This window comes from Myotis nattereri, assembly GCF_964212035.1.
Source record: "Myotis nattereri genome assembly, chromosome: 3".
NCBI classification, from domain to species: domain Eukaryota; kingdom Metazoa; phylum Chordata; class Mammalia; order Chiroptera; family Vespertilionidae; genus Myotis; species Myotis nattereri.
In genome coordinates, this window is record NC_138077.1 from 132,099,367 (window position 1) to 132,126,363 (window position 26,997).

At 42.2% G+C, this 26,997-nt stretch overlaps 1 pseudogene across 1 annotated transcript; it reads right to left on the minus strand.

The window, feature by feature from the left end:
- Window positions 1-24,035: 24,035 nt before the first annotated feature.
- LOC308516367 (ATP synthase F(0) complex subunit C2, mitochondrial-like) lies at window positions 24,036-24,669 on the minus strand (annotated as a pseudogene). Its single transcript has one exon. The product of its transcript is annotated as an ATP synthase F(0) complex subunit C2, mitochondrial-like (transcript).
- Between the last annotated feature and the right edge of the window lie 2,328 nt (window positions 24,670-26,997).

A 26,997-nucleotide genomic window follows, 5' to 3' on the forward strand; every position in this document is an offset into this window, starting at 1 on the left:
AAGCCGCCACTCTCACACTCAGGGCAGGGCCAATGGGGAGGTTATGGCTCTATCCCGTCACACACAGAGCAGGGGCTGTGGGGGGGTCGGGGGGGATGGGCGTTGGGGCGCTGCACTCTGTCACACACAGAGCAGGGCCAATCAGGGGGTTGGGGAGCCGCAGCCTGTCACACACAGAGCCGCAGGGCGATCAGGGGGTTGGGGCGCCTTCCTCTGTCACAAACAAAGCAGGGTGGATAGGGAGGTTGTGGCCCCGCCCCCTGTCACACACAGAGCCGCAGGGCAATCAGGGGTTTTGGGTGCTGCCCCCTGTCATGCTGATCCTGGTGCCAGGAGGCTTCTCGGCTCCACTGATCCCGGTGCTGGGAGGCCTCGTGGCTCCGCTGATCCCGGTGCTGGGAGGCATATTACCCTTTTACTATATAGGATAGAGGCCTGGTGCACAGGTGGGGGCCAGCTGGTTTGCCCTGAAGGGTGTCCTGGATCAGGGTGGGGGTCCCCACTGGGGTGCCTGGCCAGCCTGGATGAGGGGATGATGGCTGTTTGCAGCTGGTCACACACCCTTCAGGGTGGTGGTGCTGCTTGGGTGCCTGGCCATCCTGGGTGAGGGGATGATGGCTGTTTGCAGCTGGTCACACACCCTTCAGGGTGGGGGTCCCCACTGGGGTGCCTGGCCAGTCTGGGTGAGGGGCTGAGGGCTGTTTTCAGGCTGGCAGGTGACTGAAGCTCCCAACTGCTCCTTTTTTTCTTTCTTTTTCTTCTGGGCCAGCTTTAGCTCTGGCTCCAGCTCTGAGGCCTCTGCTCCTTAAAGCAGGTATCTGGTTTGTTTGGATTCTATAATCGAAACACTGTATCAACTCCAGCTCTGAGATCCCGGGCCAGCTGAAAGCAGGTTTCTGGGGTTTTGTTTAGCTTCTATATTTGTAACAATGTTTCAAACTGCAAGCTCAGAGGCCGGCAAAGCAGGCGGGGAACGTTGGATTCCTCCATCACTGAAGCAAGCAAGCCTCATGTTAGCTTTAAGCTGCCTGGCTGCCGGCCACCATCTTGGCTGGTAGTTAATTTGCATATCTCCCTTATTAGCCAATGGGAAGGGTAGCGGACGTATGGCTAATTACCATGTTTCTCTTTTATCTTTTATTAGATAGGATTATGTTATATTATATTATATTATATTATATTATATTATATTATATTATACTATATTTAATTTTTGCACCTTTGAGAGACTTGGGGCAGATGATATTATCTCCATAACTGTTGAGGAAACTGAAGCAGGTGAACTGGTCTTCAGCTTCACAACCCTGTTCTCTGACCACTAGGGAAACTGTTTTTCTTCATTTGTTAAGACTAATACTAAGTTTTAAAAATATTCTAGGCAAATATTTTTTTGGAACATGGTCCCATTTTATATTAATTAGGCCACCTTGCAAACTTATTTTTTAGTCTAAATTGTTGCTGCCTTTTATGTAACTGTCAATCTGGCTGACAATGCCCCTCCTGGAATTCCACAGGCAGACTGAAAAGAAGGGGAAACAACAGAAAACCACACATTAATTCTTGAAAGAATTCAATTATGACAATACTGTTCCTTCTGATGCCTACACATTTTATATTTTCTAACTGAAATGAAACATTACATCTTTATGAGAGATAAATAGCAAAAGAATAATAATGATAAATTTGTTGCTGTTATTTTTGTTGGAATTCTGCAACTTATATTTTGACTCTTTGTACTGACCTAGATATTTGTGACAGGTTTCTACAACTGCCATCATTTTCTATGAATCAGCTATTATTTTTAAATACTAAGTCTATTGATCACTTTATCACTGACTCCCTCCTCTCCACAAAATTATACAACAGAAGAAGGATATTATAATAGGTTAGAAGATGGACAGAGTTAGAAACAGCTTTTCCTCAAAAAAATTTTTTCAAGATCAAAATCAGAATCCAACCTTTTAAGGAACAGAACTGAATTAAATTTCCTTTCCTTTGTTCTTAGTTTTAATTTCCCCAAAGTACACTTCAACTTCCAATGTTCTTCTTTCCCATTTAATGCCAATAATTTGCACTTCTGTCATCCCTTTCATCTGGGAAATCACAGGGCCATCTGAAACTTGCTCTGATGAACTTCAGAAGGGTGCTCTAATAGGTCAGTCCTTTGATGACCTCCTTTTCAAATTGTGTAGCATAAGCAGACTTTGCAATAATAGAAATTACTCTGGAGTCTATGCTTAAGTTATTTTCTTTTTTATTAAATTTTTATTTTTTTTAAGCTTAGGTGATTGCAATAGTGGCTGAACTTGAGTAGATTGGTGTGGTCACATGGGCTACATGAATAATGGATGCATTATGGAAGAATTCATAACATTTTATGTACCCGCAATGATCTCCTTCTAAGAAGAAATGGCCCTTAATCCTTTGTTCTGTCTCAGTTTTTCTGACTTACACAGGATGCTTAGTTTTGGAAGTATAATCAGTTATCATGTTTACTCTGGACACAGCTGATTGGAATTAGATGAGAACTATTGTCCTTGCCAAGATTACTAGGCTTGAGAAATATCTGCCACTTTATAGGTACGTGGTTCACATCAACTAGCCAATAGAAATATTTGACTCTGAGATAATCTAATTAACTTATTTTCTGAGAACTTCAAATGCAAGGTGAACAAAGATAGTCTAGTTACTTGAGTTCAAGTTCATTTCCCTAGGAACCTGAAATATTATCTTGGTAGAATCTAAAATATGCCACAGAACCAATGGTCAGAAGGACTAAAACTCAAATTAATGATGAGATGGAAAATTATCCTTCTACCTCACATTTTTGTGGATATTTTAAATCCATTTTCATCTTACATTTATGTGAAATGTGGGTGCATTGTCCTCTTGGCCCTAAGAACTTCATTGGTAGGACCTAGTTCTACCGAGAAAGAACAAAAGAATACAGTACTTTCTTGAGTTCAGACTATGTGCATAGACCTGGGGTAGCCTATGGTTGTTCATTGCTCTTTAGAGATTAAAGCAAGCTTGAAGAAATAAGTTACCAATGTGTATGGTATTGATATAATATGTATTGTAAAAGAAATAAAAACACTATTATGAGGCAGAAGGATTAGTAATATAAACATTTCTCTCTCTTCAATATAAAAAATTATGTATTCACTTTAAAAGGAAAAAAATATTGTATTACAACCTTTTATCAATGAGGCCGGTGACTCCCAGCATCTGACACCATGCCTGTGACTATAGTTGTCAAAGAAACTTTGATGAGGCAACAAGCCAACAGGAGAGCAGAAAATAAGATGTGAGGATCCTAGATTCCAACTTACACTCCCACTTTCAGATTACTGGCTCTAATACCAAATCACTCTTATACCAAGAACATCCTGTTAACGACTGAGGTAAGGGTTGGGGAAAAGTGGTGGAGGTTCCACATTCTTCCCTCCCAACCCAAACATGGATAATTCTTCATATTATAGTGCCAATTATATTTTATTTCAGTTCTCCTAAGGGAGTGTAAAAGGATGGAAACTCAGTGTCTGCTGTCTGTTCTGCAGAGAACATATGGAAATGCCATTACATTTGTCATGTTTCCTTGTCCCACAAAAATAATGTCCCAGAGGGAAAGATCTTCAACTGAGGACAACTTGTATGGAACCACACTCTGATGCTGGACCCTCATATTACTTCTTGGTCCTCCAGGGGAAAAGATCACCACGACCAACTCTTAGCTCTCCCCTCGGAGGCAGTTATAACATCTTTAGGCAGGTGGGCTTGTATCTTCTAGATAGGATTATTTCTCTTCAAGAACAGTTGTTGGAAGCCATTGCAATCCAATTAGGGGTGATAACTTATCTGGTGGACTCATAGTGTAACCTGTGACAGGCCAGAGCATGACACATGGATGATCTTATGAGTCACCCCATCTGCTCAAGGTTCAATGGCTTCTACTTGGAGCCTTGCCACACACAGACTCTATGTGACTGCTCTCAGAGCTACCACCCTTCTCTTTGTTGGAGATATTTTTTAAATTTATTTTTTTATTATTTTTCTTTTTTGCTAGATATAGTTGGTGCTCTGTTTCAAGAGAGAAGCTATAAAAAGGGATTTTCTGGAATTCACCTGAAAGAGACCAGTTCTCAAAGGGCAGGTTCAAGTTTAGAAATGAGCAAGAATAACAACTAGACTTGGTTAAATGCCACTTTCTTGTAGATTTACTACTGAACCAAGTAAAGCAGTAGAAAATGAAACATGATCAATGATGCAGTGAGTGGCCACAGCTCTTGACGCTGCCATGGGTATTCACAGGGGTCTCTCCAATGAGCAGTGCAACCCCTGAGGAGTAAGGTAAGTATGGGGTCAAAGATGCCTAGAGTTGTGGGTTCTTTAGACTGAAGGCTGTAGCTGAAGCTATGTTAGTAACCAAGGGTCTACATATTACTATGTAAGGACAACTCTACAGCATCGCACAATTATAGACTTCCACATTATATTTTTATTTTTTAATTAAATCTTTATTGTTCAGATTATTACATTATTTACTCTTTTTTCCCACCATAACTCCCCTCCACCCAGTTCCCACCCCTCCCTCTGCCCTCACTCCCCACCCACTGTCCTCATCCATAGGTGCACAATTATTGTCCAATCTCTTCCCTCATCCCCCACACCCCTTTCCCTGCCCAAGAATAGTCAGTCCATTCCCTTTCTATGTCCCTGATTCTATTACAATCACCAGTTCATACTGTTCATCAGATTATTTATTCACTTGATTTTTAGATTCACTTGTTGATAGATGTGTATTTGTTGTTCATAATTTGTATCTTTACCTTTTTCTTCTTCCTCCTCTTCATAAAGGATGCCTTTCAGCATTTCATATAATACTGGTTTGGTGGTGATGAACTCCTTTAGCTTTTTCTTATCTGTGAAGCTTTTTATCTGGCCTTCACTTCTGAATGATAGCTTTGCTGGATAAAGTAGTCTTGGTTGTAGGTTCTTGGTATTCATCACTTTGAATATTTCTTGCCACTCCCTTCTGGCCTGCAAAGTTTCTGTTGAGAAATCAGCTGACAGTCATATGGGTACTCCCTTGTAGGTAACTGATTTTCTTTTTCTTGCTGCTTTTAGGATTCTCTCTTTGTCTTTTGTTCTTGGCATTTTAAGTATGATGTGTCTTGGTGTGGTCCTCTTTGGATTCCTTTTGTTTGGGGTTCTCTGTGCTTCCTGGACTTGGAAGTCTATTTCTTTCACAGGTAGGGGAAGTTTTCTGTCATTATTTCTTCAAATAGGTTTTCAATATCTTGTTCTTGGCACCCTTATAATTATAATTATAATTCGGATGTTGGTATGCTTGAAGCTGTCCAGAGGCTCCTTACACTATCTTCGTATTTTCGGATTTTTTTTTTTTCATTTTGCTTTTCCAGTTGGGTGTTTTTTGCTTCTTCGTATTTCAAATCTTTGACTTGATTCTTGCGATCCTCTAGTCTGCTGTTGGGAGTCTGTATAATATTCTTTATTTCAGTCAGTGTATGCTTAATTTCTAGTTGGTTCTTTATCACAACATCGAGGGTTTCACCAGTCTTCTTGAGGATATCACTACATTTATCGGCAGTCTCACCAGTCTTTTCGAGGGCCTTATTAAATTTATCAGTGGCTTCTAGACAGTTCTTTAAAGACCTTAAAAGTGTGGTTTTGAACTCTATATACAACAGTTTTCTTTCCTCCAATTCTGTCGTTTGTGTCCTGTTTCTTTGTCTCGGCATTTTTATGCTTCACTGTGTTGATAGAGTGCCTTTCTGTGCTAAGTGTCCCAATTACCTGAGGTAGACACTCTTGGTGCACCCCCTTGTGGGCTTAGTGCACAGTCTTGTTGTAATTAAGCCTTGACTGTTGTAGTTATCACTGTAAGGAATTGACCTCCAGGCCAATTGGCTGTGAGAATCAGCTGTGTCTGCAGTGGGAGAACTTCTGTGCTGGAGACACCCCTCTGGGGCTAGACTTGCTTCGATGGGGCTTTGGTGCTCACTGAGTCTGCCCCCTGAGTGCATCTTTTATGGTTCCACGGAGCTGCAAACTGGATGGTCCCACTCTGACCTCTGGGCTTCCTGGCTCCTGGATCTCTAGGGAGGTGTTAATCTAGCCTTTGCCTGAGGCTATCCAGTAAAAGTCTCCCTGCAGGGCTTGGGCGGGGCGGGTCCCACGGGATCAACAGGGCGGGGTTAGCAATTATGGCTGCTCTCCATCTTGCCCTCAGAGGCTCTGCTTCTCAGTGTCCCAGTAATTGCTGCAAGCCCCACGGAGAGAAAGCTGCCCTATGGTTCTGAGCTATGCCAGACAGTACTGCTTCTCCCATATGAGTCTGGGTCCCTAGAGACTCACCCAGAACTGGAGCTCAGAGCCTGAGACTCCCTCCCGATTGAAAACGACAACCACGCCCTCAGCTGCCAGCCCGCTCCACATGCACTCCGCACCTTAGTATTTTACTTCAGCACTGAGCCTCCTCTGAGTCTCGGTATTCTTTTCTCTTTCCTCCTAGTTGTAGAATTTCCACTCAGCCAGCCTTCCTGTGGTTCTGGATTATGTCCGTTTCATCTTTTAGTTGTATTTTTGAAGTGGTTGTTCGAGGCAGCAAACTCCGGTGTTTACCTATCCCACGTTATATTTTTAGCATGGGCTCCTTCAGTGCTGGAAGTGGAATACCCTGAGTTTTTACTTAAGTCCTAGAGACTGATTCTCTGCCAAGGGAAAAACGATATAAATTTTGGCTAAACATTAGGAAATATATGTTCTAGCCTGGCTCTGCCCCTAAGTAACCCAATATGTGATCTTACAGAAATCACATAACCTCCCTGGAATTGGGCTTTTTACATATAAAGGGAGGCATTAGGCAAACTCTTCAGTCCTTTCTAGTCCAGAAATTCTGTAAGTCTGATCCAGCGTCTCCCCCAGATACATAAATGTTAGGATAACTGTCCTTAATTTCTGTCTCAATTAATTGAATAAATAGTTGGTCAAGTGTAGGGAATGGAGAATGTGCTTTTGAAATAAATCATAAAATTGATAAAAGCAAGAAACATAAGGGAGTGATGATGGACTTTAAGCATCAAGACACCAGCTCTAAATCTCATTCAGCAAAAAGGCAGAGCATCTGAGAAATGGTAGACTGGTTGTTGATCATTTCATGTCCTGGAAAATAAGGGAGGAGGTAATCTAGATCAATTTTAGATTTAGAGAAATTTACTGGTTAAGTGAATATGATGGTAACTTTAGGAGAAAGTGAATTCTTGGTAACCAGGGTGTGGAAGGTCGAGCATAATCAAGTAAAAGACAGATTTCAAAATGTCTAAGAAAAATATTAAGATATATCAACTACATGAGATATTAAAGGGAGAAAATACTACTTCAAGAGTATTATGATTTCTAGAATATTTCACCTGATTATGCAATTACAAGAGGCACCAAGTAGTCAGAAAAAAAAAAGAGACAGAAAATGATTGAAATTACCTAGGAAATTCTCCCCAAAATTCAAATTTAATAAAATATGCGTAACCTTGGGAATAGAAACATAAAACCAATAACTTACTCACTTTCTCAGTCAATGTACAACCATTTATTCAATTAATTGAGCCAGAAACTGCCTAAGGACAGTTATCCTAGAATCTTGTTTCTTACTCCCATCCCATTCAATCAATTGCCAAGATCTTTCCATTCCTAAATGCATTCCATTGCTAAATGATACCATTTTTCCCTCCACTGCCACTGTCTTAATTCAGCTCTTCATTTATGTCTCTTAGTTTACTGCAGACAGCTCCTAATTTGCACCCTTACACCATCTTCTAAACTCCTTCAAAAGAGATCTATTTAACCTACAGATTTGATGATGACTTGAAACTAGTCATCACCTTCCCACTCTGAATTTAAAAATTCCAAATTCCAAATCATGGCATGAAAAGCAATTCTTTGGCTTTATTTCTGGGGATGTTCATTCACAAATGGCTCTCCAGCTAAAGGCTCAAGTGCCCAAGACACAGTATATGTTTAATAGATGCACAGTGAATGGAGGCATGAATTTGCATGAGGGTTTTGATATTTGAGCTAAGCAAGGGCACATACAGCTTCCTAATGAGCAATAAGCAGGTCTGCTGGCCTCAGGGAATAATGTCCCAGGAGATGGAGAGAGAGCTTACTGAAGAGTCATCTGAACCCACTTTGTGTTCTTTGGGGAATAAACTGTGAAGCACAGAAAAACAAAATAAAAACAGAAAATCAAAGGAGGCAAGTATCAATGGTTTTTAATATAGACTGGTTAGATTAACATTGAACTCAGAAATAATTATAATTGGGAATGTTTTGTAAAGATTTAGTTCATCAGGAATCACACTAATTTCACTTCTTGTGGGGCGGGTTAACTAGTCTAGTGAATAAGAATGAGATAGACACCATGTTTACTGGATTTTAGTGATGAATTTTACAAAGTCTCCACTGATCTACACATAAAATCAAGATGATGGTGCCATTAGAGCAGTTGTCTTGGTGCCATTTTGTTGGAAACAAAGGTAGTTTCCTAGTGGCCCACCCTGGAGCCCTGTCCTATTCAACAGTTTATCCAACACGTGAATGAAGATCTAGAAAGCACATTGATCAAATTCATGGATGACATTTGTGTCATTAAAATACTTTGCTAGCCAATATAAGAATCCCAAGAGGACTCACAGTAATGAAAAATGGAATCAATATTATTTTTAAAAATGTAATAAGAATATAAGAATCTGTATCTTCTTCCATGATAACACCTGTCAATGTGTTGTGAAACTTGTAGCTGCCCATACAAATTGAGTTACCAGAGAAATCTAAGGCTTCCTTAGAGGAAGGGAAGAATATAGAATGAAGGAAAGAATAGTCCTCTTTTCTACATGCTGGTGGATCATACCTGGAACATTGCTTTTGGCTCAGGTTGGTATCAGTCTTTCAAGCTGGGACAGAGGTGGAGGAGAGTGAAATATTTTAGGTATTGCAACCATATCTAATGAAAAAGAGTGGCAGGATCTGGGATTAATAATCACTATGTAGAAGGGATGGTCCAAGGACCAAGGCAGTCGTACTATAACTCAGAAGGGCTGTCCCATGGAAGTGAGCTCTTGTTTGGTCTGTATATCTGGTCTCACAGGTAGAGTTGAGATCAATAGATAGAAGTTACATTGATACAATCACATTTCATTATAAGCAAGGGATTTATAATCATCACAGCAATGACTGGAAAACCACTTATGATAGACTGTTGATTTAATCTTTTGTTGGGAGATTGGTCTGAATGTACTTCTAATGTGTCTTGTAACCTCCATTTAAAAAAATATATCAGTAGTTATATATGGTAAATTGCAAAAAGTGGTCTAAACTTCTCCCATTCCTCTATGCACACTCCTTTGCAATATGACTCATAGCATCAGGTGTTTTTTCTCAACCCCTTGAATCTGGGCTTGGCTATAGGACTTCCTTTGACTAAAGAAAAGGCTTGAAAAGTACTTGCATTTCAGGCCTTCTCTTGCTACCCCTGGGAATCCTGAAACTTCCGTAATCCTAGGCTAGCTTGTTGGAGACACTTGAGCCTTCTTTCCCCAGCAGACAGCACCAATAGGCAAACATGTGAGGTAGGCCATCCTAGATCAAGTAGTTCCTAGACCACCTGCCAACTGACAGAGGTGAATGAATGAGCCCAGGGAAGACCCATCAAGACCTCTCTGCTAAGTCCAGTCCAAACTGCTGTGTCAGAATTGTTAGCTAATAAATGATTGTTGCTTTAAGCCACTAAGTTTTGGGAGGGGTTAAATCATGGCAAAAACTGATACATCATAGACTATACTCGGCTTCTCTTGAAATATTTGTTTGTTTTTACAAAGTTGGTGTGTGTGTTTTTTTTAAGAGAGGAACTGAGCATTCGGTTTTTCTTAGTACAAGATGAAATCTACTATTAATCTAACAGTATCAAGAAAAGTGGTAGGTTGAGAAGAGGTGAAAGTGGTGAAAAATATGGAGGGCCAGAGAGAATTCTGTTGGCCTGAAGATTTTTTTAAAGTTATTTACAGACACGGATAATGGATTACATGGTCGAGTGACTGCATGAATGAACACAGTCTTCAAAGATCTGAGCACACAGAAACATGCATTGCACTTTTGGGTCATTCAGAAATGTTTCCCACTAACAGCAGAGGCAGATTTAAACTTTTGATTGCGAGGTCTTTAGATGGGTTATTATTCCTGATATTAATAACTCCACTTTGCATAGCACATGAGGTTGAAAAAAACATTTGACATCCACTCTTTCTGTATTTATAGTATGTCACACTCAGAATTTAGAGGTATGTAAACACATGCACCTTAGTTGGGGTTTGCAGAAAGAATTGGTTCCTTCTATTTCACTGCAGTAGTGCACAGTGGGGGTGGAGGAGATGGAGCTAGGTTAAAAGATGAGCATAAAGCCCCCTCCTACACCACCCCCACTACCTCCTGCCAGGAGATGAGTTTCTCTCCCTTCCCCAGCTTGCACAGGATAGCTCAAAGGGTTCTCAAACTATTCAGTTTGAAAGACCAATGCGGAACACCCAATTTCCCTTATTTGCTTTCCTTGGTGCAGTAGCATCTCAAGGAAGTGTTACTTAGGAAATTTAGGAACCTTTTGGGTTTCCTTCATGAAGCCTTAATTGAAGCTACTGTATCTATTATGAAGGAAACAACATAACTTTGCTGCTTCTTCATTTCAAGTTTTCTTTTGAATTTTCTGTTTTCTGAGCCAGGAGAAAGGAAAGCATACCCTTTCTCTTTCTAATAGGTTAAGCCAGGCAGAGGCCTGAAAACGGATTTGTTGGGTTTTATCAAAGCCTTGAACTTCCTCTGTGAGGCACCCCCCTTTCATTCTATGCTGGTTTTCTTCCTTATTTTGATTCTCATCTTTGTCCAGCTATTAGAAAGGTGCTTTTAGTTTTTTTTCTCCACTGTCTTGGGGGAATATACATATTCCTCATTTTCCCCTCCTCTAACTAAGAGGCTGTAAATATCAGAAATGATGGCTAAAGAACAGACTTGTAGTCATGCTTCTGGTGGGTGGTGAGTTTGAGTTCTGTTCCAACTAAAGCTTTGGGCACGAGTTCCTTCAGGAAGCTCAGGAGCCTTATCCTCCTGCAGACCAGCTGATTGATGAGTGATTGACTAGCTGATTTAGCAGGTGGCATTAGGGAACACAAGTAATAAATAGAACAGCTTTATTCATATCCCACCTCCTCACAAATTAAACAGCATTCATCTTCCATGGAGTCCTGTAATGGTAGTTTTTCAAGACTAGATGTTGTTAAAGAGACCAAAGATGTACATATAAATGTGTCTGTATACACACACATATTTAACATATATACTAGTGGCCCGGTGCACAAAAATTTGTGCACTCGGGGGGGGGGGGTCCCTCAGCCTGGCCTGTGCCCTCTTGCAGTCTGGGACCCCTCGGGGGATGTCCACCTGCTGGCTTAGGCCCACTCCCCGGGGGAGAACGGGCCTAAACTGGCAGCCCAGGAGCCCTCGGGGGATGTCCACTTGCCAGCGGGAAGCAGGCCTAAGCTGCAGTCGGACATCCTTAGTTCTGCTGAGGAGGTGGGAGAAGCTGTGTTGCCGTCAGCCTGGCTTGTGGCTGAGCAGAGCTCCCCCTGTGGGAGCACACTGACCACCAGGGGGCATTGAGCATCCGCACCCTGGTGGTCAGTGTGTGTCATAGTGACCAGTCATTCCCATCATTCTGCTGTTAGGGTCAATTTGCATATTACCCTTTTATTTTATACCTGGTGCATGGGTGGGGGCTGGCTGGTTTGCCCTGAAAGGTGTCCCTGATCAGGGTGGGGATCCCACTGGGGTGCCTGGCTAGCCTGGGTGAGGGGTTGAGGGCCGTTTTCAGGTTAGCAACACCCTCTTCAGGGATGGGGGTCCTGCTGGGGTGCCTGGTCAGCCTGGGTGAGTGGCTGATGGCTGTTTGCAGGCTGGCCACAGCCGCTTCAGGTTGGGGATCCCTTGGGGTGCCTGGACAGCCAGGGTGAGGGTCTGATGGCTGTTTGAAGGCTGGCCACAGCCCCCAGCCACCCAAGCTCCCAGTGGAGGCTGGCTGGAAGTAGGTATCTGGGATTTATTTATCTTCTATAATTGAAACTTTGTTGCCTTTAGCGGAGGCCACAGCTGGCCAGGGCAGGCTGGAAGCTTGGCTTCCTCCATCACCGAGGCAACCAAGCCTCCTGTTTGCTCCAGCTCCATGGCTGCCGGCTGCCATCTTGGTTGGATTTATTTGCATATAGTCGCTCTGATTGGCTGGTGGGCATGGCTTAGGGTGTAGCGAAGGTACGGTCAATTTGCATGTTTCTCTTTTATTAGATTAGACTAGGGGCCCGATGCACAAAATTTGTGCACTGGGGGGGGGGGGTTGTCCCTCAGCCCAGCCTGCCCCCTCTCACATACTGGGAGCCCTCAGGGGATGTCCTAGTGATGGCTTAGGCCCACTCCCTGCTCCCCTTGGGGATAGGGCCTAAGCCGCAGTCTGGCCTCCCTTTGTAGGAGGTGACCGGGCTGATCAGGGGAAGGCACCAGCCCCATCACCCTGCTGCTGCAGCCACTGCCAGTCACCACAGCCAGCAAGGTTTTTTCATCAACACGGACTCCAGTCCCTTCACCATGAAAAAATGACAACTTTCTTTAGGCATTTTCATGATGTGTCTTTCATATAATAATAATTTCTATATTATTTTTTTTATCCTCACCTGAGGATATGTTTCCATTGATTTTTAGAGAATGTGGAAGAGAAATGGAAAGGCAGAGAGAAACATCAAAGTGAGAGGAACACTTTGATTGGTTGCCTCCTGCATGAGCCCTGATCTGGGCCCCGGCCAGGGAGAAGCCTGCAACCTAGGTACCTGCCCTTGGTCAGAATTGAACTCAGACCCTGTCATCAGCAGGCCAAGGCATTATGCACTGAGCCAAACCGGCTAGGGCAGGATATGACATTTCTTAGCTCTCCAGCCGTGGACCTTCATTTTTTTCGCCAGGGGTGTGGTGAAAAACCCTAGATCACCTTTTTGGATTCTTATTACCCAAGTTACTAAGAACATTACCAGTGTCATACAGGGAGCTTAACCAATGAGCGGTCAGAAAAGGTGTTTCCTCTGTAGTTCACACCAATCGCCTGCTTGCCCCCCCAACCCCCCAGCCCCAGGCCTGATGCCTCTGGCCCAGGCGTTAGGCCTGGGCAGGGAACCCCCCAGACCCCTCTGATTGATGGCTCTGCCCCCCGCCCAGGCCTGATGCCTCTGCCAGAGGCGTCAACCCCCATCACCCCCCGATAGCAGGATCGGCCCCTTGCCCAGGCCTGATGCCTCTGCCAGAGGTGTCAGGCCTGAGCAGGGGACCCCCATCTCCCCCAGATCACTGGCTTCTGGGTGGCTTCTGGGGCTTCTGGGGCCGGCCTGCGGCCTGGGATGGCGGCTTGCGCTGGTGGCTGCGCAGTCCCGCCCTGCCAGCAGTATGCAAATTAACCGCTATCTTTGTTGGCGGTTAATTTGCATATCATGCTGATTAGCCAATGGGAGGCATAGTGAAGATACAGTCAATTACCATGTTTGTCTATTATTAAATAGGATGTGTGTGTATACACACTTATTTATATATGTCTAAGGAGCTAATGCTCATTAAAAGCTTAATGGAGAATAACACTGTGAGCTTACAAATAAGTCATACTCACTTAAAGATTCCCTTTCACTAGAATAGATACTGTTTTTACACTTTATTATTCTTCCTCACTGTGCCTCCCACCCCCACACACACCCCATCCTCACCCCACCCCCCACTTAGGAAAGATAGATTGGGTCAATGCCAAAGTAGCAGAAAATTCCTTTTATAGGCATCTTAGGCCACATTCCATTGTCAATACAGTAAACAGAAGTAAGAAATGTCAGTATTAGGCAACAGTGAAAAAATTCAAATGCCTTTCTGGAAATTGTTCTATTTCAGCCTCTGAGTTAGGCTGAGTAATTCCTTCATTCACCTTCCAAATATTTGGCTCAAGATTATCTTTCAGGGCATAAGTTATGACCATTAAGCAAATTTATCCAAGCAAAAATGTGCAGCAAAAGTGGTTGAACATATTCTATGTTCAGTGTGTCTTTTTTAAGGCCACCGCTCCTCTCAGCAAAAATAGAATTTAGGGAGCGCAAACCAGAGCATCCTGCTGACTGAATCATCTTTACAAATAGTTGTTCTATTTTCAAAGCAAGAATATATTTTTTTCTATCATGTTTAGACATTACGTAGCATAAAAGCATGAACCGAGAAATTAATTACTTTCTTTGTGTTATTAGTAACACAAAGCTGAGATTAATAATCTGCTCAGAAAATTATTTCTCATGCCACACACAGCATGTGTATTTTTTGTGTATTTCAGTATTGCAATCTAATGGTCCTGAGTGTTCGCTATATTTATATAAAAATTCTTAGCCTCTTTCCAGAGTCTGAAATGTTTATGTTTTAACACATAATCTTCAAAGACTTCAGTGTGAAAAGCAGGATGTATTTTTGAAAACCTGTTATGTATTTTCCTGAGTTTTTTACAAAAACAAAACAAAACAAAAAAACACCTTTTTCTATTGAATCTATGTACATCAGTGTTCCTCAACTAGGGCACATTTGGCAATGTCTGAAAGACATTTGAGGTTCTCAAACAGGCTTCTAATGGGTGAAAGGCCAGGGTTTATCGTAAAACATCTTGCAATGCCCAGGACAGCCCTCCACAGCAAAGAATAATCTGACCCAAAATTTTAATCGTGCCGAGGCTGAGAGACCTGGTGTAGAGTATCCCAGTCGTGTATCATGGCAGATTTTATCCATCCAATAGAGAATGCTGTCCACAACACACCAGAACAGTTACTGTGGGCTGTGGAATTATGATCCTCTGGCCCTGAGTATACACCACCCCCTCTTTCTGTGAGTGTCTAGTTAGGGAGCTGACCACCAGTTGGAGTGGGAGACTCTGTCTTGTATTATTTATGGCTTAAAAAGCCCAGTATGTTAAAGGGAACTTGGTGCTTTCCTTGTTAATCACGCCAAATTTCCTGACTGCCTATGGAGAAAAACGACAAAGAAATATGTCTTCAGTTGATATGATGGGAAAGGAATTTGATGTCTTTAAAAAATAGTTATTATTGACTCTACCACTGATTTGCAGCATGACCTTAGGGAACTCCCTGGCATAAAATATCATGCTCATAAATCTTGTTGATCTGTCACATGCTAAGAGCACATGGTCTTGCCTCTATCTGCTTATTATTCGAATTTATTTTTAAGAAATCAACTATGAATTCTTGTATATGCAATATGTATTTCACCCTACCTTTTCCTCCCACCACCAGGGAAGATTCGATGTTGAAGCTCAAATTCTACAATTGCATCTTTTACAACTTCTACTTCCTTCTTACCTTTAGGGCCCTACCAAAGAAGTGATTTGCTTGAGTTATAATAAGGGAGGGAGCCCATGGGAAAGTAACTATTCAAGTATTTTTCTTTTTTTTTTTTTATAGTAGATTGAGCTTGCAGATATGAGGTTTTTAATTTACTGTCATGAACACCAAAATGTTAAGGCAACAACTATCTGACTTTTTTTTTTAATCAAAGCATTTTCTGCTTTGTACCAAGAGTAATCGTAATCACGACCCGTGGGTATATTTCAGGTCACTACAAGCACAGTGGAGAAATCTGGCAGTGACCTTGGACAGACTGGTTTATCTCTCCGTATTTGTAAATTGGGAATAGTAATCACACTTTACAGAGTTGTGATTGAAAAAATTAGAAATCTTCATATTAAAACCATCTACTAAGAGATGAGTGGATAAAAATGCTGTGGCACATTTATACCATGGAATACTATGCAGCAGTGAAAAAAACACCTTTGCGTCAGCATGGAGGGACTGGAGAATATCATGCTAAGTGAAATAAGTCAGTCAGAGAAAGACAAGTATCATGTGATAGCACTCATATGTGGAATCTAAGTAACAAAATAAACTGATGAATGGAATGGACCCAGAGACATGGAAGCATGGAACAGAGTGCAGAATCTCAGAGGGAATGCGGAGGAGGGTGGGTGGATGGGAGGTAATCAACCCAAAACCTCATATGCATATATGCATAACCCATGCACACAGACAATAGGGTGCTGAAGGCCTTGGGTAGGGGGGGAGGAGTGGGCTAGGGAGGATCAATGGGGGGAATGGGGGCATATATAATACTTTCAACAATAACGATTTTTTTAAAACTACCTACTGAGGATTAAGTAGGTGGATGAAAAAATACACTCAAAAACAACGATAACAACCCTGGATCCAAATTGATGAAATGTCATAATTTCAAAAAATAAATTAAAAACCCTAAAAATCTCCCAAGAGAGAAGAAAAGACTGGCTACATGCCAAGGGATGAAAATCAAATTGGTATCAAACTTTCCATTAGTAACAGTAGCAAGATGACAAAGCCTTCAAAGTCCTGTAAATTGACTTTGGTCCTTGAATTCTATACCCAGCCAAATAATCAGTAAAGCACCAGGGAAAAATAAAAACATATTCTGATATGCAAGGACACAAAACATGCTACTCAACAATTCTATATGAAAATATTACCTGAGGGTTACTTCAGAAATAAAAGGATTTTCAAAGGGAATAACATGAGATACAAGAAAGAATGACAATGAAGTATGACCTAGAAGAGGTGAACATGGCTGGAAACAAATTTTTGAAGAATCAAATAGTTGTTGATTGGACATTTTCTTCAGAGCATCAGAGCTTAGTAACATAGGATCATATTACTCTTTTATGAATCCCTTTATGAATAACATTTATATAATTATAATAGTTAAATACTCTTTTAGAATAAATATCTAAAAACAAAACATATAAGACGTACTTAAAGGTTACTAATTGAATTAAATGTTATAAACTTTGGCAATAAAAGATAACATGACTAATCAAAGACAGTCTTGAAATAGTGCATTTAAGCAAGATAGTGTATTTACACAAATGTCTTAAATTTTCATAATAGAAATAGATACTGCCTACAATAGATAATTCAAGAAGCAAAGAACCAGAAAACTTCATATAGACCCCCTTTATCTTTTTTTTTTAATTGTTTTTTGTTTTGGTGGGTTTTTTTAAAATTATGTTATTGCTGTTGTTAATCTTCACCTGAGGATACTTTTTCCATTGATTTTAAGAGAGAGTGAAAGGAAGAGGGAAAGACAGAAAGAGAGAAACATTGATGTAGGAGAGACACATCGACTGGTTGCTGGGGATTGAGCCTGAACTAAGGTATGTGCCCTTGACAGGAATCAAACCCACATCACTTCAGTCTGCAGGCCAATGTTCTAACCAATGGTTCTAACCATTTGAGAAAAAACTGTTTTTATTTTTAAAAACTTATTGTTGAGATTATTACAGATGTCTCCCCATTTTTTCCTCCTTGCCCCCCTCCACCTGGCTCACAACCCACCTCAGGCCTTCCCCACACTATTGTCTGTGTCCATGGGCAATGCATATATGCATATGTACTTTGGTAATCTCTTCCCACCCACTCTGAGATTCATCAACTTGTTCCATGCTTCCATGTGTCTGGATCTATTTTGCTCATCCATTTATTTTGTTAATTATTTTCCACATATAAGTGAAATCATGTGATACTTGTCCTTTTCTGACTGGTTTATTTCACTTAGCATAATAATCTCCAGATCCCTCCAAGGGTAATAGATCCTTCTTCTTTACAGCTACATAGTATTCCATGGTTTAAATGTACCACAGCTTTTTTATCCATTCATCTGCTGACTAGAGGCTCCATGCACGAAATTCATGCACTTGGGGGTTATTCACTCAGCCTGGCCTGCGCCTTCTCACAATTCAGGAGCCCTCGGGGGATATCCGACTGCCGGCTTAGGCCCTAAGCCAGCAGTCACAAATCCTTAGCTCTGCCGAAAAGGCAGGAGAGGTTCCCACCACGGCTGCTGCTCTCGCCAGCTGTGAGCCAGGCTTCTGGTTCAGTGGCGCTCCCACAGGGGGAGCGCACTGACCACCAGGGGGAAGCTCCTGCGATGAGCATCTGTCCCCTGGTGGTCAGTGCACATCATAGTGACCATTCGTTCCATCGTTTGGTTGATTTGCATATTAGCCTTTTATTATATAGGACTAGAGGCCCGGTGCACAAAAATTTGTGCACTCGAGGGGGAAGGAGGGGCCCCTCAGCCTGGCCTGTGCCCTCTCGCAGTCTGGGACCCCTCGGGAGATAACGACCTGCTGGCTTAGGCCTGCTCCCGGGTGGCAGAGGGCAGGCCCAATCCCTAGATGCAGCCCCTGGTCGGGCCCAGAGCAGGGCCGATTAGGGAGTTGGGGCGATGCCCCCTGTCATGCACAGAGCAAGGCGGATTCGAGGTTGCAATGCCACCCTCAGTCACGCTCAGGGTAGGGCCGATTGGGGGGTTGGGGCACCGCCCCCTGTCACACTCAAGGCAGGGTCGATATGGAGGTTGTGGCACCACCCCCTGTCACGCACAGAGCAGGGCCCATCAGGGGGGTTGGGGCTCCGTACCCTGTCACGCACAGAGTAGGGCCCATCACGGGGTTGGGGAGCTCCCCCCTGTCACTCACAGAGTAGGGGCGATAGGGGAGTTGGGGCACCGCCCTCTGTCATACACAGAGCAGGGCCGATAGGGAGGTTGTGCCCCACTCCCTGTCACACACAGAGCCACAGGGCGATCAGGGAGTTTGGGTGCTGCCCCCTGTCACACTGATCCCGGTGCCAGGAGGCGTATTACCCTTTTACTATATAGGATAGAGGCCTGGTGCACATGTGAGGGCTGGCTGGTTTGCCCTGAAGGGTGTCCTGGATCAGGGTGGGGGTCCCCACTGGGGTGCCTGGCCAGCCTGGGTGAGGGGCTGAGGGCTGTTTGCAGCTGGTCACACACCCTTCAGGGTGGGGGTCCCCACTGGGGTGCCTGGCCAGGCTGGCGGGTGACGGAAGCTCCCAACCGCTCCTTTCTTTCTTTTTTTTTATTCTGGGCCAGCTTTAGCTCTGAGGATCCAGCTCTTAGGCCTCCGCTCCTGAAAGCAGGTATCTGGTTTGTTTCGGTTCTATAATCGAAACTGTATCAACTCCAGCTCTGAGATCCCGGGCTCGCTGAAAGCAGGTTTCTGGGGTTTTGTTTACCTTCTATATTCGTTACAATGTTTTTTAAACTGCAGGCTCAGAGGCCTGCAGCAGCAGGCGGGGAACATTGGAGTCCTCCATCACTGAAGCAAGCAAGCCTCATGTTAGTTTCAAGCTGCCTGGCTGCCGGCCGCCATCTTGGCTGGCAGTTAATGAGTAGCCAATGGGAAGGGTAGCGGTCCTACACCAATTACCATGTTACTCTTTTATTAGATAGGATGGGCACTTGGGCTGTTTCCAGATCTTAGCTATTGTAAATAACTCTGCTATGAGCATAGGGGTGCATATATTCTTTCTAATTGGTTTTTCAGAATTCTTAGGATATACTAGAGGCCTGATGCATGAAATTCATACAAGTATAGGCCTTTGCAGTCCTGGCTGCCTTGGCCCTTGCAGCCCCAATGGCTACCTCGGCCCTCGCAGCAGCAGCTTCGTCTGGAAGGTCATCTGGAAGGTTGTCTGGACAGTCGTTCTGCTGTTCAGCCGTTTGGTCAACTTGCATATTATGTTTTTATTATTATAGATTCTAAGAAGTGGAATCACTGGTCAAATGGCAGTTTCATTTTTTGAGGAAATTCCGCACTGTTTTTCACTAGTCTGCATTCCTACCAGCAGTGTACTAGGCTTCCTTTCTCTCCACATGCTTGCCAGCACTTGTTATTTGTTGATTTACTGATGGTAGTCTTTCTGGCAGATGTGAGGTGATACCTCATTGTAGTTTTTATTTGCATCTCTCTGATGATTAGTGACATTGAGCATTATTTCATACTAGAGGCCTGGTGCACAAATTTTTGCATTGGTGGGTTCTGGCCAATCAGGGCTGGGCTGGCCAGGGGAAGGGGCGATGGGAGGTTGGCCAGTGGGCCCCACCCCCGATTGGGATGGAGGAGACTGATCAGGGCCAGGGCCTGCTGGGCTTGGGGGGAAGGGGCCACAGGAGGTTGGCTGGCCAGGGGAGGGGCCATGGGAGGTTGGCTGGGTCTCCCCACCCCCACAGTGCATGTCATAGCAACCAGTCATTCTGGTCATTCTGGTTGCTTAGGGTTTTATATATATAGACTAGAGGCCTGGTGCACAAAATCATGTGCAGGTATGGTCCCTAGGCCTAGCCTGTGATCGGGGCCATCTTCCCCGGTTACCAGCAGCCAGCCCTGCCCCCTCCACCATCCACCCCAGTTCCCCATTCATCATCCAGTGATGGGAGCCTGACGACCAGGGGAGGGACCAAGCTGTTGGCTGTTCCCACCTGCTCACCAGCCTCACCCTGCCACCAGTCACCCTTTGTGTGTGGGGCAACTGGCAGGGCGGTGGCCTTGGCCTGGAGCCTCCCATAACCCCTGCCACCCACCCCTGGTCTCCATTCACAATTGGCGATAGGAGCCTGTTGGCCAGGGAAAGGGACTCAGAGGTGGTTAGTGCACCTCACAGTGACTGGTCAAGCGGTCATTCTGGTCATTCTGCCGTTATGGTCTCTGGGCTTTTATTATATAGGATGTCTCTTAGCCATCTGTATGTCCTCTTTGGAGAAGTGTCTATTTAAGTCCCTTGCCCATTTTTTAATTGGATTGTTTGCATTCCTTTCGTTGTATTGTATGAGTTCTTTATATATTTTGGATATTAACCCTTTATCAGATGTATCATTGGCAAATATGTTCTCCCATTCAGTGGGTTCCCTTTTCATTTTAATGTTGGTTTCTTTTGCTGTGCAGAAGCTCTTTAGTTTGATGTAGATCCCATTTGTTTATTTTTCCCTTTATTTCTCTTGTCCTAGGAGATGTATCAACAAAAATATTGCTATGAGAGATATCTGAGATTTTACTGCCATGTTTTCTTGTAGGATTTTTATGTTTTCACAACTTGCATTTAAGTCTTTTACCCATTTTGAGTTTATTCTTGTGTATGGTGTAAGTTGGTGGTCTAGTTCCATTTTTTGCATGTACCTGTCCAATTTTCCCAACACTATTTATTGAAGAGACTGTCTTTGCTCTGTTGTATTCCCTTGCTTCCTTTGTCAGATATTAATTGACCATAGATGTATGCATTTATTTCTGGGCTCTCTGTTCTGTTCCACTGATCTATATGCCTGTTCGTATGCCAGCACCAGGTTTTTTTTATTACAATGGTCTTGTAGTATAGTTTGATATTTGGTATTGTGATACCTCCAACTTTCTCGAAATTTCCAAGGCTATTTGGCCTCTCTTTGGGTTCCATATAAATTTTTGGAACATTTGTTCTATATCTGTGAAGTGTGCCATTGTTATTTTAATAGGAATTGCATTGATTGCTTTAAGTAGTATGGACATTTTAAAGAGGTTAATTCTTTCAATCCATTAACATGCTATATGCTCCCACTTGTTTGTATCTTCCTTTATTTGTTTCTTCAATGTCCTACAGTTTTATGACTACAAGTCTTTTACCTCCGTAGTTAAATTTATTTCTAGTATCTTATCTTGTTGTTGCAATAGTAAATGGAATTGTTTTCCTAGTTTCTCTTTCTGATAGTTCATTATTGGTGCATAAAAACGCTACTGATTTAACATAGTACTGCAAGTGCTACTCACAACAATCAGACAAGAAGAAGAAATAGAAGGCATCCAAATTGGGAAGGAAAAAGTAAAGCTGTCATTATTCACAGTTGACATGATATTATACATAGAAAACCCTAAAGATGTCATAAAAAGCACTACTAAATCTAATAAATGAATTAGGCAAAGTAGCAGGATACAAAATAGTGTTATTTTTAAACGTCTAAATTTTAAACTAATTTGAGAGACAGCAATGGATAACTAATACCACCAAGATGAGGACAGTTAGTAAGGAGAACTAACCATGACCCACATGAGCCATTAGATTCCTAAGCATAGCCAGTCAAATGAAATTTTCCTAATTCCTTCATTAGGATTGTATTTTCCTGTCCCATAAAAATTAGCTGCATGAAATATGTTCCAAATGTGATAGTTCCTTTAGGTTATCCTAATGCCACTATTTTCAATGAAGACAAAATTCCAATTACTGATATTACTTTAAAATTTTCCTAGATAACAAGGACCTGACTCAGTACTTGGAGATTTTCTCTGAAAAACACTGTATTGCACTGGTACAGTAATTCATTGCAGATTGAGATATTACATAGTAATTTTAAATTACTTAAAAAATAAATTGGCATTGCTTTGCTGTGATGAAAAGTAAGTTAGCATTAAAACAAATTCTGAATACTACACCAAAGTGAAGAAAAAAACTTAAAGAAAAGACAGAATCATTATAGATAATGATGGTGTTGATCTTGAAGACAGTATATTTTCATCATACATTCAAGACTAAAGCCCTTTTCACAAGTTTCCTACTAATGGATCTTTCAGCCTGTTTTTGAGCACACCCAGTAAACAACAACTCAGTTCACTATATTGACTCAAATTGCTTCTTCCTTCACATAAGGAAAAATTTTCTCTAAGGGTCAGAGATTTCTGTGGATTTATTTTGTTTCATAAAGACCAAGTTGGAAAGTGGACCAATACCGCCTAGTCTTTTACAGGTGGCTTGTAATTTTTATATAATATTTTTATTTTAATTGTAGTAAATATCAAGTAACATAAGATTTATTATTTTACCTTTTTAAATATATATATATTTTTTATTAATTTCAGAGAGGAAGGGAAAGGTAGAGAGAGTTAGAAATATCAATGATGAAAGAGAATTATTGACTGGCTGCTTCCTGCATGCCTCCTACCGGGGATCGAGCCCACAACCTGGGCTTGTGCCCTTGACCAGAATCAACTGGGACCCTTCAGCCTTCAGGCCAATGCTCTATCCACTGAGCCAAACCAGCTAGGAACATTTTATCATTTTTAAGTATTCAGTGTGTAGTAAGTATATGTGCAACAGATCTCCAGAACTTTTCTATTTTGCAAAACTGAAACTGTATTTCCATTGAACAACTGTCCATTTTCCCCTCCCCCTAGCCCTGGCAACCACCATTCTACTTTCTGTTTCTATGAGTTTATGATTATGGTTCCTCATATAAATGGAATCAGTATTTGTCTTTTTGTAACTGGCTTATTTTACTTAGCATAATATCCTCAAGGAGGATATATGCTAGGATTTTCTTGTTTTTTTAAGGCTGAATAGTATTGCATTGTGGAATATATATATATATATATATATATATATATATATATAGCCTGATGCATGAAATTCATGCAAGGGGCTTGGCCCTCGAAGCCGTGGCGACTTGCCTCAGCCCTCACAGCTGCGGCTTCTTCCGGAAGGTTGTTCGGAAGGACATCTGAAAGGATGTCCAGAAGGTCATTTGGCTGTCCTGTCTAATTAGCATATTACGATATATATATATATATATATATATATATATATATATATAATCACATTTTCTTTATCCATTTATCCAACAATGAACATTCAAGTCATTTTCACCTCTTGGGTACTGTGACTAATACTGCAAAGAAAATGGTGTGAAATATCTCTTCAAGATCCTGTTTTCAGTTTTAGTTATATACCTCGAAGTGGGATTCCTAGGTGATATGGTAATTCTATGTTTAATTTTTGAGGAACTTACATATTGTTTTCCACAGTGGTTGCATAATTTTGCATTCCCACCATAGTGCATGGTGCATAAGGGTTCTAAAGTCTCTACATCCAACACTTGTTATTTTCTGGTTTGTTAGTTTATATATCCTTCCCATTGAGTGTGAGGTGATATTATTGGGTTTTGATTTGCATTTCTCTAATAATTATTCATGTTGAACATCTTTTTATATGCTTGTTGGCCATGTGAATATGTTCTTTGGAGTATGTATATTAAAATAGTTTGCCCATTTTTTTATTTATTTTTTTTCTTATTAATACAGTATTTATTTGTCTTCCTTCTGTCAAACCCTGAGCCAACCACTTTCCCCAGGCTGCCCGGGGAGGTGTAGGAAAAGGAACATACAGGGCAGACAAGACACGGGAAAAAGGACTATGGGAGGTGGAGACGGCTCCCTCACATGGCGAAGAGGAGGAGAAAGGCCACCATCAGGCAAAAGAGCCCCATGGCCTCTGAGAGGGCGAAGCCCAGAATGGCGTAGGAGAAGAGCTGTTGCTTCAGAGAAGGGTTCCTGGCATAACCAATGATGAGGCTCCCAAACGCAGTCCCAATTCCAGCCCCAGAGCCTGCCACCCCTACTGTGGCGGCCCCAGCCCCAATGAACTTGGCTGCTGTGTCGATGTCCCTTGAAATGGCACTGGTTTGGAAGCTACGGCTAGAAATAAGCGAGGTCAGGGGACGTGGGGCTGCCAAGCTGTGAGGCTCTCATCTGTCAGTGTCTCTGTCGTTTCAGCACCACTGCAGACATTGACCGGCTCAGCTGAGAGGTGCCCGGACCAAGGAGGGGGTGGACACAAACTTGGTGGGGGCATACATTTTCAGGGGATGAGGGGAGCTGCTCCCAGTGCAGAGAAGACAGAGAGGGGTGGGGGCGCTCTAGTTTGCCCATTTTTAAACCAGGTTACTTTGTTATTGAGTTGTAGGAGTTCTTTATATGTTCTGGATGTTAACTCCTTATCAGATATTTGAAGATTTACAAATATTTTCTTCTATTTCATATTTCATAGGCTGACTTTTCACTGTATTAATTGTTTCCTTTTATGTATGAAAGATTTCTTGTATATGACATCAAAAGCACAGGCAACAAAAGCATAAATAGACAAATGGGACTACAGATGACATCTTTCTTAAACATCTGTCCAGTTGACTTGTGCACACCATCTATTAGTTCTATATCCATCCATCTTCTTTCTCTTTCTCTTTCACACTCTTACACACACACACACACACACACACACACTTTCGTCCATGGTTACCATGGTTATGACATCCTCTAGCCTCTAACCAGCTAGCTGATTTACAAATCCCTTTCTTCACTGCTGTCATCTGAGACATTAAAGTTCTCTGGGGCCAGTTTTGGAGACCATTTCGAAAGAGTTACTTGGTTCTGGTTATCTTTACCTAATTTCTTGTGTCTATTCTACGTATCTATGAATCATTTCTTTTTAACCACTGGCACAAAAATATTTACAATTACTAGTATAAAATCAACAACTAATACATGTCTCCTTGCTTGATTATAAAACACTTTCTTCTTTGACTGGTGCCAAGAGACACATTTATTAAATATTGAAAACTATGGCCCAGCCAGTGTTGCTCAGTGGTTGAGCATTGACCTATGAACCAGGATGTCATGGTTCGATTCCTGGTCAGAGCACATGCCCAGATTGTGGGCTCAATCCCCAGTAGGAGGCACGCAGGAGGCAGCCGATCAATTATTCTCTCACATCATTGATGTTTCTATCTCTATCTCCCTCTCCCTTCCTCTCTTAAATAAATAAAAATATATTTTTGAAAAGAAGTAAAAATAAAAGAAAACTATGATGCAGTTGGAAAAACAGGAAAGTGAATTTTGGGTTCTTTTAAAACTTCTTTAGAGTACTGGCTGCAGCAGATTTGGGTTAGCATTTAAACAAATGTTAACAAAAACAAGTTTTTTAAAAACTCTATTCTAAAATGAATGATTTCTCTTGTGATATTTAATTAAATGTATCAAATATACCAAAATATGTACTTTAGCAACAAATGTTGTGTCCCAGTTGCCAAATTCTGATATTTAGCCACTTGTTATCATATACTAGTGATATGTAAAGGGATTTACCAAGATCTCAGCACGTACTCTCCCACACTTACCCACACACTGAGCCCATTTCCCCCCATATTTTATTTATAACTCCCTTATCTAGGAAGTTCCTGTTAATTCAGTCCCATTCTTCACATTTATGTGGCCAAAAAGTATAAACAGAAGTTGATGTACAGTATAACTAAATATTTAAAATTATAAATCAAGTTAGCAAACTGTTATATAAAATGTGTACCTCTGATCCTCATTATTTGCAAATTCTGTATCTGCTAATTTTCCTACTTGCTAAAATTAATTTGTAACCCAAAATCAACGCTTGTAGTGCTTTTGCAGTCATCGGTGAACACACACACAGAGGAAACCAGGTGTGTTGCATGTGCATTCCCAGCTGAAGCTGAACAAAGTGACGCTCTGCATCTTGTTTCAGCTCTCATACTGCAAACAAGTGTCTTTTTATGGTCTATCTAATGCCACATTTTCCACATTGTTATGCTTTTTGTTGGAAGTCTCACTATTTAAAATGGCTTCCAAATATAGTCCTTAAGTGCTGCCTAGGGTTTTTAAGTGCCTTAAATGTGTGTTAGATGAGCTTCTTTCAGGCATGGGTCATGGTGTTATTGGCCATAAATTCAATGTTAATGAATCAATTATGTAAATACTAGAGGCCCTGTGCATGAAATTCATGCACTGGGGGAGGGGTGTCCCTCAGCCCAGCCTGCACCCTCTCCAATCTGAGACCCCTCAGGGGATGTCCAACTGCCGGTTTAGGCCCGATCCCACAGGGAGTCAAACATCCCTGTCACAATCCAGGACTGCTGGCTCCCAACTGCTCACCTGCTTGCCTGCCTGATTGCCACTAACCACTTCTGCCTGAGAGCCCGATCACCCCTAACCACTCCCCTGCCAGCCTGATCGACACCTAACTGCTCCCCTGCCGGCCCAATTGCCCCCAACTGCCCTTCCCTGCAGGCCCAGTTGCTCTCAACTGCCCTCCCCTGCCAGTCCGGTCACCCCCAACTGCCCTCCTCTGCAGGCCCAGTTGCCCCCAACTGCCCTTCCTT